Source organism: Rhea americana, unplaced genomic scaffold (genome assembly GCF_003343005.1).
Source record: "Rhea americana isolate MKP2758 unplaced genomic scaffold, rheAme1 scaffold_63, whole genome shotgun sequence".
NCBI classification, from domain to species: Eukaryota; Metazoa; Chordata; class Aves; order Rheiformes; family Rheidae; genus Rhea; species Rhea americana.
Genome location: NW_028186790.1, coordinates 1,664,139 through 1,674,984, shown reverse-complemented (window position 1 = coordinate 1,674,984; position 10,846 = coordinate 1,664,139). Strand labels below are relative to the sequence as shown.

General features: G+C 39.9%; 1 protein-coding gene across 2 annotated transcripts in view; it reads left to right on the top strand.

The window, feature by feature from the left end:
* PTCHD4 (patched domain containing 4) overlaps nucleotides 1–10,846 on the top strand; it is an 83,149-nt gene that overhangs the window by 25,748 nt on the left and 46,555 nt on the right. The gene's annotated exons all lie outside the window — the stretch shown is intronic.

Below are 10,846 nucleotides of genomic sequence, written 5' to 3'. Positions count from 1 at the left end.
GGGAGGAAAGCAAAATAAAGCAGTAGCAACAATGAAGAGCGAATGACGTTGGTGAAACTTCAGCCAATGTGAGAGGGGCAGTTTTACTGATTTCTGTTACAAAATGAAGGAGAAATTGTTATTGAAAACTAGTCAGCTCAGCATAGAAAATGGATATGTGTTAACCTGGTTCTGATGGCATGCCAGCTGAAAGAGTCAGTTAGAACAGGAGGGAGACGAGGAAGGAAAGGAAAGGTTTTAGCATCCTTCCTGATGAGGGCTTCTCTTCCAGTTCTGCATGAGAGGAGAGAGCAGAATGGTTTTGTGTAAGAACAAGATTGATGGACTTTATCTCACAGAGGAGATTATAGTGGTGGTGTTTGCAAGGCTGCAAGCAAAGRGGCCTGTCAGTATCTGTAGTGCCTGATCCCTCGGTTTGTGAATTCTGAGATCAGCTGCAGAGATTTCCTTTTGTTACACCAGGACAGGAGAAGGTGCAGCTGAAGAACAAACATACAACACAATTCCTTTAGCAGGAGAATTGTTTTCACTCTTTTTGTTCTTGTTGCTGTTCCAGCACATTTAACATGTTTGTGTGGTTAATTAGTTTGTTAGGAAGGTGTGTTGAAAGGAAAGAGGAAAATGTGCCCCCAAAGGTTTGCTGAGGAAGCATTGTTCTGTGCAATCGCGTCCCTGTTGGTCATAATTTCACCATATCATGAATCTGAACAGCAGTGATGACCCACTATGCAAAATTTCTGCAAGGCAGCCCAGACCCCAAAACCTTCATACTGGCTTTTTTATGGCTAGAAATCATCTGGACCCAGTTCTCCTCCTCTTTTCAGATAATTTCTTGATCTCCACTCGTTTTTGTTGTACCTATACTCAGTCCTGTGCTACAGTGAGAGATAGATAAATATGCAAAGCTGCAAACTAGAGCCAAGGTTTGGAGGAGGCTCCTACAATTTTATTAAGACAAAAAAAACTGTACCCCCAAATAACACATTTGCTTGTTCCTCATCTCCAGAAAAGTCCTACAGGCCTGCACCTGCCCAACTCTCTGCCTTCTATTTTCTCCATCCTCTGTCTGTGCATCCATCTCGTAGGTCTGGCATCCAGGGTGTCTGGAGCAGCTGGACAAGATAGCTTGGTGGGAAGGAGCTGATGGGCCAAATTCCAGAAGGGAAGACTGAGGCAGAAGACTCCAAAGAATTGAATGGCTGGCTCAGCCTCATTCGTACTAATAATTAACAAAACAGTGTTGGAGCCTCTCATTTGCTCATCCACACTCTTAAATTGTGACAGTGGTCCCTGGCACAGTTTGGCCTCTGCCAGCTCTCACTCCTCCACACCTATCCCAGGAACACACTGGTTAGCTGAGATGATGTGGTTTGGATGCAGCACCTGTTTGGGAAAAGGGGGAGTTTAGCTGTATGGATATGGCCAGACCATGCCTGTTGGCTTCAGGTCCAGGGAATGGACCCTGACACTGCTTCTTTTATTAGTGCAGATTGAGCATCTGAGGCTCCTCTACTGCTTACATCAGAGACAGAAACTTTTTGATGGGAAGGCAAGTGTGTCTGGCTCTTCAGACACCATGCACAGCACCACAGTGAAGTGGAAGACCTTTTCCAGGCTTTGCTCACAGGAAGGTGCTGGGAAGGGCAAGCAAAGGACCTCAGCAAGACATGCAGCRCTGTGATCAGGATGGGTTCCCAACTGAATGAGGGGTGTAGGCACAGGAAAAAAGAGTTCTGCATGGCAGAATGGAGAGAAGGAGAAAGATGAAGCTCACTCACGCTTGCTGCCAGATTCTGGCAACCTTTACTGCTGGGTTTCAGGAGGCTTGTGTCCAAAAGCAGGCCCATGTGGCACTGCCTTGCTTGTGAAGCAAGTTGAAGTAAAAGCACAAAATGCTGAAGTGCCAAAAAGCCACTTCCCTCAATTGCTTGTTCCTCTGCTGATGTTCATTTTCAGATGGCTGTAGAGATTGGTGGCCCACACATTTTGCTTTACAGATCCCAGATTCGTCTCTCACAGGGAGCCCCAAACAGTGCCTGCACATAAAGTTTGTCTTCGAGTAGACTATAAAACGTCATATTTGTAGGTCCTGAGTGCATCAACTGAAACAGTAGTTTCATTTCCTTCAATTTGACTATAGACTGCTGTCACAAGAAGTAGTCAAGAGTATGAATTTCTGAAAGCAGAGTGACTCAGTTTCCCATTTAGGATGGTGGAAATTTAGGAGCTGGTTTTCTGAGTAAGCTAGCTAGAAAAAGTGATGTTTATAACTTCCTGTGGTGTTTTCTGTTGTCACTCTTGTCATAGCAACTTCCTACAGCAAAAGAAAAAAAACACCCTCTTCAAGTGACATATTTGCAAGGATTGCTTCCGTAACAGCATATTGAGCTTGCTTCACATTAAAAAAGAAAACATTTAAGTAGCCCTTTACAGAAATTTCATCCAGGAATCTCAAACTGATCTGGAAATATYGTTAGACAACAGCTTATTGTTCCTAGGAACCGCTGTTGGTAAATAACAATGCAACAGCTTTAAAGCTTGATAAACTAAAAGTCAGGAAGTATGAGTTACCAAAGTCATGTTGGGTTACACGCTACAAAGTGCCATGTGCTTTTAGTTCTTTAAATAATAAAGCCAGCTACTGGTGCATTGGACTGCYCAGGACCTCACAAAATTGGTCCTTGCATGACGGTTTTCTATAAAGCCTGGTTTACTCCACAAGTTGTTGGCAGTAGATCCAACAACTTAGATGTAACACTATGAAATCTCAGCGGTGTCCCAAACAGATTGCCTGGAGCTGATGGGCAATACCAGAGAACAGGGCCTGCCAGTCCTTTTACTTCTTCTAAGTATTAATTTTCTCATCAGATTTTGCTGTCACCTTTCTCTCCCTGTCTGTTCCTCCTGTATTGCCTATTAATTACAGTTAAGCAGGCCGAATCCAGGAAAGACTCCCCTGGGTTTCCACAGAGTTGGAGCCACTGAAGCCTCTCAAGACTGTTAACTCTGGGGAGCTCCACACAACCCATGGTCCATGTTGCGCGTGGGAGCACTAGCAGGCTCTCACAGCAAATAATAAAGCTGAACAATAATTATGTTAATATAAATGAAAAAGTCTATGAGGTAGAGTTTCCCAGAATTACAGATGCCAGATTTACAAATCAGCCTTCCAGCATCRAACAATAAAGATTCGATAAAAAGCAAAGCAGACAATTGCACGAGCAACAGCCACAAAGTGCAAGCAAGTGCTGTGCCATCCAGGATGCACAGGCAATCTTAATTCTGGCTGCTCCTGACTTTGGGCTGTCCCAGTATGACATCTACAAAATATCCATTAAAAATATATACATATCTCTCTATATATATTTTTAAATATGCAGTTTCTTCTGAATTTCTTTTTTAAAGGAAAGAGTGAAAGGAAATTCCATGATGTTCATCTGCACTTGACCTTTTTCCTGCACAGGAGGATATTGCCATCAGCATGACAGGAATACTTGTACAAACTACATATTAGATACACAGTTCCTTTAGGTGAAGAGCTCCTGTGGGTCTCAATAGATGTTAGATGCCAATATAGAAATCAAATATTTAATATTTTTGCAAATTTGGACATTAATTATTTATGGTAGTCCTGCAGTGAGGGAATGGTCTGCTGAGATAAAGCACCAGCACTCAGGAATTCTAGGGGAAGAGCCTTGGCTCTGACTGTCCCTTTCCTCTCTTTATTCTTGAATGGGAGAAACTTTAGCCTCAAGTCAGGCACGAGGATAATGGTGGAAAATCCTCCTTGGCCAGAGTCCATTATGCTCCCTCTTCTAAAACAACTACCTCCAGAAACCCAGTTTCCCCAGCAAAGTGTCCACTGTTGCCTTTTTGGCATCAATGAGGGCAAGCTCAGGATCTCCAGCAAACAGGAGGAGGTACAAACGTTTAGCTGTTCACATGGTAGTCGAACAACTAAATGAACTGTGCTGAGCTAAAGAGAAAGTGCTGCTTTAGTTTCATGGCTTCCTCCTCCTGAAACTCAAAGTCCTTCTAGAAGTAATGGAGGGATCTGAGCTCCTTGAAATAATGTTATAATACTTTTTGTGATGGGAAGTGATATGTGATTTAAATATATGCATTGTCATCAGTACCCTTCCACTAAAAGGGCTCTATTGAAAAAATCAGTTTAATGCATGGTGAGTTACAATTAGATCTAGATTTTTGTTTGTTTTTTGACTTTAAAAAGTCATGTTTTATTAATTGCTGTGTGAATTTGGGGAAGACTTACCTTGTATCTACTGATGATTCCTCTTCTGGGACAGTTACCAACTGCAATTTCTTCGGCAAATTTGACACCAGCAGAGCTATCCCAATTAGAAGTGTTTTAGATAAGAGATAGAGAGTCAAACCATTGAGTTTCTGATTTTTTCTGGACCTGAGAAATGTACGTGGTTAGGTGTTCACATCTGCCTTTTGTGTTTGGATTCACAATACAATTTCAAAGGGATGTTATGTATGTGACACAATTATGATTTCCCTTGTCTAATYATCACTAATTAATATAACGAGAAGGTTAACTACATAATTGAGGTATTATTGCTCCCATGATTTGCTTTTTAACACTCAGGAACCAGACTGATATCATCAGAGAGATGGTGATTTAACTCAGCTRGGGATCCRACTGTATACTTTTAAAATGCAGGTATATTTARGTAATTTTATACCATAATTATTCTTGAGCAATCAATGAAGCATCTCATTATAGAGTTTATAGACGTTATAGAGATCTCGTTATAGTTAAAAATGTAACTACAATGTAACTAGACTGTAGTTATGCAGTATGTTATGTAGTTACGTAGTTACATGGAGTTATGTAGTTACGTAGTTATGTATTATAAAGTATACTTATTTCTTAGAAGGCTGGATTAACAATGACTGGATGAAATAAATATTTCCTGCTTTTTGTACGTCCAGTCTACGAAGACTGTGAGATCTTCRTGGGAGAGTCTATTTTTCATTTAGCATTTCGATTACATTAAGCTCCATGGATACTCCACAATGCACCGTAATATTATAACTACTACTGGCATCAGTAATARTTCTGTTAGTAACAGTGTTGTGGAGAGGTGCAAAATCTTTAGCAAGCAATAGACTAACTGTTTCTCATAATAACCCCAYGCCTGATGTGAGAGTACAAAACGGATGGCAAAGATTTTACCTATGGTGCAGATTTTTTTGTTAAGATTCTTCATCATTCCTTCCACCGACTCAGTTTTTTAGATGGAAGGAGGAGGCAAGACAAAGCAGACAGACTTCAGGCAGTTATCGTTATTTCAGACTRTTTCAGTCATCTAACATCTTTAAGATGACAACTCAGCAGTTGTTGAAATAATGGCAGRTGATCACCTCAAAGTAAATTTGAGATGTCCTGTTATTATCGTTAGTAGTGATGTCAGGGGAAATTACAGAAAAAAAAATGTTCTAGTACAGATGATGAAAGTATTATTATTTTTTTTTAATCCCAGAAGACAAATTTGAGGGCTAAAGTGCATGCTAGCTGTATGTTACCTGTACGCAAAGTATCACATTATTCCTAACCTTTGCTTCAAGCAATGGACTTTCTCATTACAGCTGCAACTTAGAAATAATATTCCAAGAGGAAACTGTGACTTTGTTTTTGTCCTTTTGATGTATCAGGAAAGCAAATCCCATATGAATTTCATGTTACATCATCATCTCCTGGCTGTTTGAGCTACAGCTCCTATCCTCATATGGAGGAAAGATGAGGGTATCGCGCTCAGGTCCTTTGGACATTCCCACCCCGTGCAGAGAGGAACAGGAACTGCACAACCTGCCTTAGGTCCAAGARCAGGGTTTATATCACCTGACTGCAGCTGTCTCAAATGTTTCTGCAACTGAATTGATATAACCTGAATTTACTTCATAATCAATGGAGAGAAATAGGCATCTYCAYAGTCATTTGGACCACCACTGAGAACATGTAGATGAGGCGAGTTAGTCTCTGCAGACATCTATCTCCCTCTRTACAGGATCCAAAAGAGGAGCCTAGGTTGACTGCTTAGACTTTAGCAATAAAGTTATATACTTAAACTATACATGTATAGCATATATACGCAAACTGACTTGACATACAGATTGTAGACTASCTCTTTTCCTCTGGAGCCTAAAGGGAAAGTTCTTTTTCCTCTTACCAACTCAGAGGTCCTCAGCACAGTTACTCCACCCCAGGAGGTGGATCTTCAGGTCTCTTGCTCAGTGATTTGGTGGCCCAGCTCAGGTCTAAGCATTTGTCCTTGGACCATTATCCAAGCATACAGCGCTGATACCAGTTTGCAGTGTGCTCTGAGGTCCCCTATAATGACGGAAGAAATGCAGAAGATATTGTACGGGTTTGCTGTTTGACAATGGCCAACTATACACTCCTTCCTACTGACTCCAGTGAGAATTGAATTAATCCCTTTGTCCAAGGTGAGGTCTCCAAATGCCTTTTTTTTTTTTTTTTTTTTTTTTTTTTTTTTTTTTTTTTTTTTTTAGTTAAAACAGCTTCTTCAGCTCTCCATCTGCAGCTAACAGACTGGTAGCTGTCATTTGAGCTGCTTCCAAATTAACTATGAGCATTTCTGCAGGTCCTTTGAAAAAGTGGATCTGATTAAGGAAGAATGCATATTTTCAGTAAAAAAATCCAAGGCTAAAAGGCACAGTTTTCTTTCACACTTGAAAATATATTTAATACTCTTAATCAATAAAAATATTCTTTGCAGAAAGTAAAGGATATTTCCTTTTCAAAAATCTTACACAATTGTCTGAACTCACCTTACTTTCATTTTTATACTGTTTCATGGCAATGCTCATTCTGATGTCTGGCTTATTTAAGGTTCTTTATTGGATACACCTTTTCCGTGTGTTGATCTCATTTAGCAGGAGTTTCGTTCCTTGTACTTAGTATGTATCAATGAACATCACATTTACGTTTGGCTCATTTGGGCTGGAAAGGAGCTGCATCATGGCAGAAATTATTTAGCTCCATGTATATCATCCCTAATAGGGCAATGTCAAATTCAGCCTTGAATAGCACCATTGCTGGCAATTCTATAACCTGCCTTGACAGCTTATTCCAGTGCTTAAATGGCCATACATTTATAAAGATATTTCTTAATATTTTCCTTGCTGCAGCTTRTGCCTATAACTTCAGAGTCTGTCTAGCCTGACTTTGGAGTGTAATTTTTTACAGTGTCTCTTTATGTATTTGCAGATACTTTTAGGATATTTTATGTGTAGGGCTGTGCATACCTCATCTCGGATATCATTTCCTACCAGATCTTTTTCTGTATATCTTTTACTCTAGTTCATACTTTCTTGTTAAATCCACCAGATTGGTAGATGGATGGTGGCTCGTAAMTTCTGATCACAGCTGGAGCACTACAGATCTGCAGCTAAGAGCAGATATGGGATGGGCTGAGCCTTGGAAGAGCATGTCCTTGGCGTGTGGAGGAAAGTTGCTGTATTATACTGGCCTTTTCCTTCTGCTGGGAAGGAGAGGTGGGCTCTACTACCTGAGGAAGCAAAGAATGAATGATCCTGCRCTCTGTCARCCACACAGTCTGCTCTTCTTGGTTACTTTGTGCTTTTACAGGAAAATCCAAAGCTATGCTTCTGTTTCTTCCAGTGAAAACAAAAGGCAGCAAATGTATTTACTTTCTCTTGGAATATATTTTATGTACAATTAGCCTGTGGAACTCACTGGTGTAGGATATGTTTGCAGCCACAAATTCATCCTGATTCAGTAAAGGCTGAAGTTTTTTAGATCGTTATGAATCCAATTGCAACATTAAAAGCTAATAGTAAGGAAGAAGTATAAAATTTAATGACCACATTCRCAAGCCCAGTTAGAAAATGGACACGAAGAAAATTCACTTGTGGAGTTTTCCCATTGCTGCCCTCTTGCAGTTTGATTATTTACCCCTAAAGAACCAGGAGCAGGATACAGAACTCAATGAACCGTTTGCCAAATGTTAGAAATCAATATTTGTCTACCATATTCAACTTTAATGGCACAAACTGCACAGTATTAAAAACTTTAAAAGTCTATTGCAGAGGCAAAAACAACAGTAAAAAGACTTTACTGGATATCCTATCTTTTATACAGTCTCCTCTGTACAACCACTAGTCAGTCACAGTTGTAATAATTCAGTTTTATTCCATTTSCAGTCCTTTCTTTCTCTCCATTTCTTTCCCATGAAGTAATTTCTAGTCTCTGGTGGAATAACTGCCTGCAGTAACATATTGCACACTGAAGCCACACTGGCTCCTGCCTCTTTGCTCGTCATCCATGAGTGACTCAAGTAATAACAGCAACTTGTGTTATTCAACAGGTGTCTTCCAYATCACTGGCATAACTGTGTGTTACTGGCCTTCAGGCAGAGATATACTCAGATACTGCAGCTGTGACTTTCTACACAGTAATCGTGCTGGATGTGGTGAACCACGCATTTGGTGATTCATCCACACCTGGCTAATTGTAAGACGAGGAAGAACGTGCTATTCTGGACGCTCAAAGAGGTGGTGAGAGTTGTGCCAGTGAAAGGTGYAGGCATGGAGCTGCCGGTAGCACCACCAACTGAACAAGCTGAAAACTTCAGGCCTTTGCAGCTTCAGGTCACTAAAGATGCTCTTTAATGTTTGTTCTGCATGGTTGGATATACTGTCCTGAGCCTCGGCTGAATTCCAGTGTGCATAATTGCACTGCTATCTTTTTCAAATTCCCCCAGCTGTGCAGGTTAGATACGATATTTATAAGCACTGCCTGGTTCCAAATACTACGCAGGTGGTGCTCGGTTAAACAGCGCTATTCTTTCCCCAGAGATGGCTGTATTTCACTAGTGAATGAAACGACCACATAACATGGTTAGACAATCATTCCATGTACCTTGAGCATGCAACTATGTCCTGGCATGTGGTCATTGCATTTCCTGCTGCGATCTGTGTTATTTTAGCAGTAGAGAATGCTATGATTGAAGGAAGATTTTTGGATTTTTGAAATCCAAGCACTTTCTAACAGTTTGATACRACTCTTAGACCTGCCTAACGTAGACATCGTAACTCACATTCAAATGCAAATCAGCAACAAAGATTTTAAGTGCTATAGCTTTTTCTGGTGTTGTAGATTCAACTGTCATTGATATGTATATAGAGAGAACTACTTTGATAGCTTAGCCATTAAACCAATTAGCACTATTAGTATAAAATGATAACTTTGCAAATTTTCCATTAATTCAGAAACTGCAGGTAAATTAACTAGAGGGAGCACTTGCWTTGCTTTATGAAGAGATGGAGCAGGAGATTACGGCACACCCTGTGAAACTCTAACGAGTGAAGTCTTGTGTTTCTTTAGTTTTTAGTTGATACTTTTATTATTACTGTTGAGAAATTACAATTCTCAAGGGAGGATACAGAGCTGCAGAAGCAGAAGGAAAAGAAGTGTTGTGCATACTGAACACAGAGCATGGAACTTCTTGTCCTTCTGCAGTAACTTTTAAGGCAGTCTAGCACAAAAGTTTTTCGTTAAAGTAATTTAAAGCTTGTGAAACTAGACTGAGAGCCCTGGGGAAAAAAGAAAGAAAGAAAAAAAAAAAGCTGTTTGTGCTCAGCGTAGATACCACAGTAAAAGGAAAGTGTGTGAACAACAAAATCAAACCTCCTTTAAATGCTCATTCTTCTCCTGGGAGCAGCTGAAAGAGAGAAGACCTCACATGAGAGATGTTAGCCCACTACTGAAAGCATTACCAAAGAGTGTTATACTGGGGCTGTACAAAAGTGGAATATATTAGGCAAAAAACAGTACAAAAATCCCTCCGCTCACACTGTCCGTGAGCTTCAAGAACCACTTTCAGAAGAAGGAGCTGTTGGACTGCTCCAGTCCTTGGCTCTCTGCAAGGGTACAGCTCAGTGCCTTTTGTGAAGGTAATTGCTGTGTGAGCTTTCAGTGTCTCTCCCATCAGAGCTAAGAAACAGTAAGAGTTTTATTGTGTAGCTAGCCTGCTTTTAAACCAATAACCTTGGTTGGATATTGAGGGACGGAAGGCTTTACGAATCATAGATAGAAATGTTCTTCCTCTTTCTTAGATCATTTGAAGTCAAATTCTGAACACTGCAGCTCATGAAGCACATTCCAGAAGAGCCCTTATGTGGATTTTGACCTCTAATATACCTACTTTTTCCCTAAAGGCAAAGTGATAGAATCTATTTATGGTCTAATTCCCCTAAAAATTGTAAGAAGAAATTGTGACTGAAATCTCTTCTGCTCTGTTCATAACTTTTGAAAGTGATCAGGATATGTTATCTGTGGCCAAGGACAGACAGACAAACATGGATGCATGCACAAACATAGAATAWGATGTAAAACAACACAAAAGTGTTAATTCCTATTTTTTATATTTAAGAAAAAAGAAAAAGTAAAAGYTTTCACAACAATTAAATCACATCCACTGGAGAGTTTTATTCAAAAGTTAATTCTGGAAAAAAATATTTTGTCAGCATTAAAATGCAAAAATATTTTCTRCGCTTCAGGAGACCTTGGCTTGCCTTTTATGACCTCTTCTACCCAGCCCTTTCACGACTGTGTACCATTTCCCTGGGGACCTGACACTGTGTTGCAAAACACACACCAACGGTGCATTCCTTATGAAACTTTATCTGTTAGTGGTTGATAATCTTTCCTTGGAATTTATTCAATGTTTCTTTAATAAGATAGAGGTATCTTTAGTTTCCTTAGTCAGTGATATATTTATTGTCTTTTATGGGAACAGATTGCAAGGCTCTTTTTTTTTTTTTTTTTTTTTTT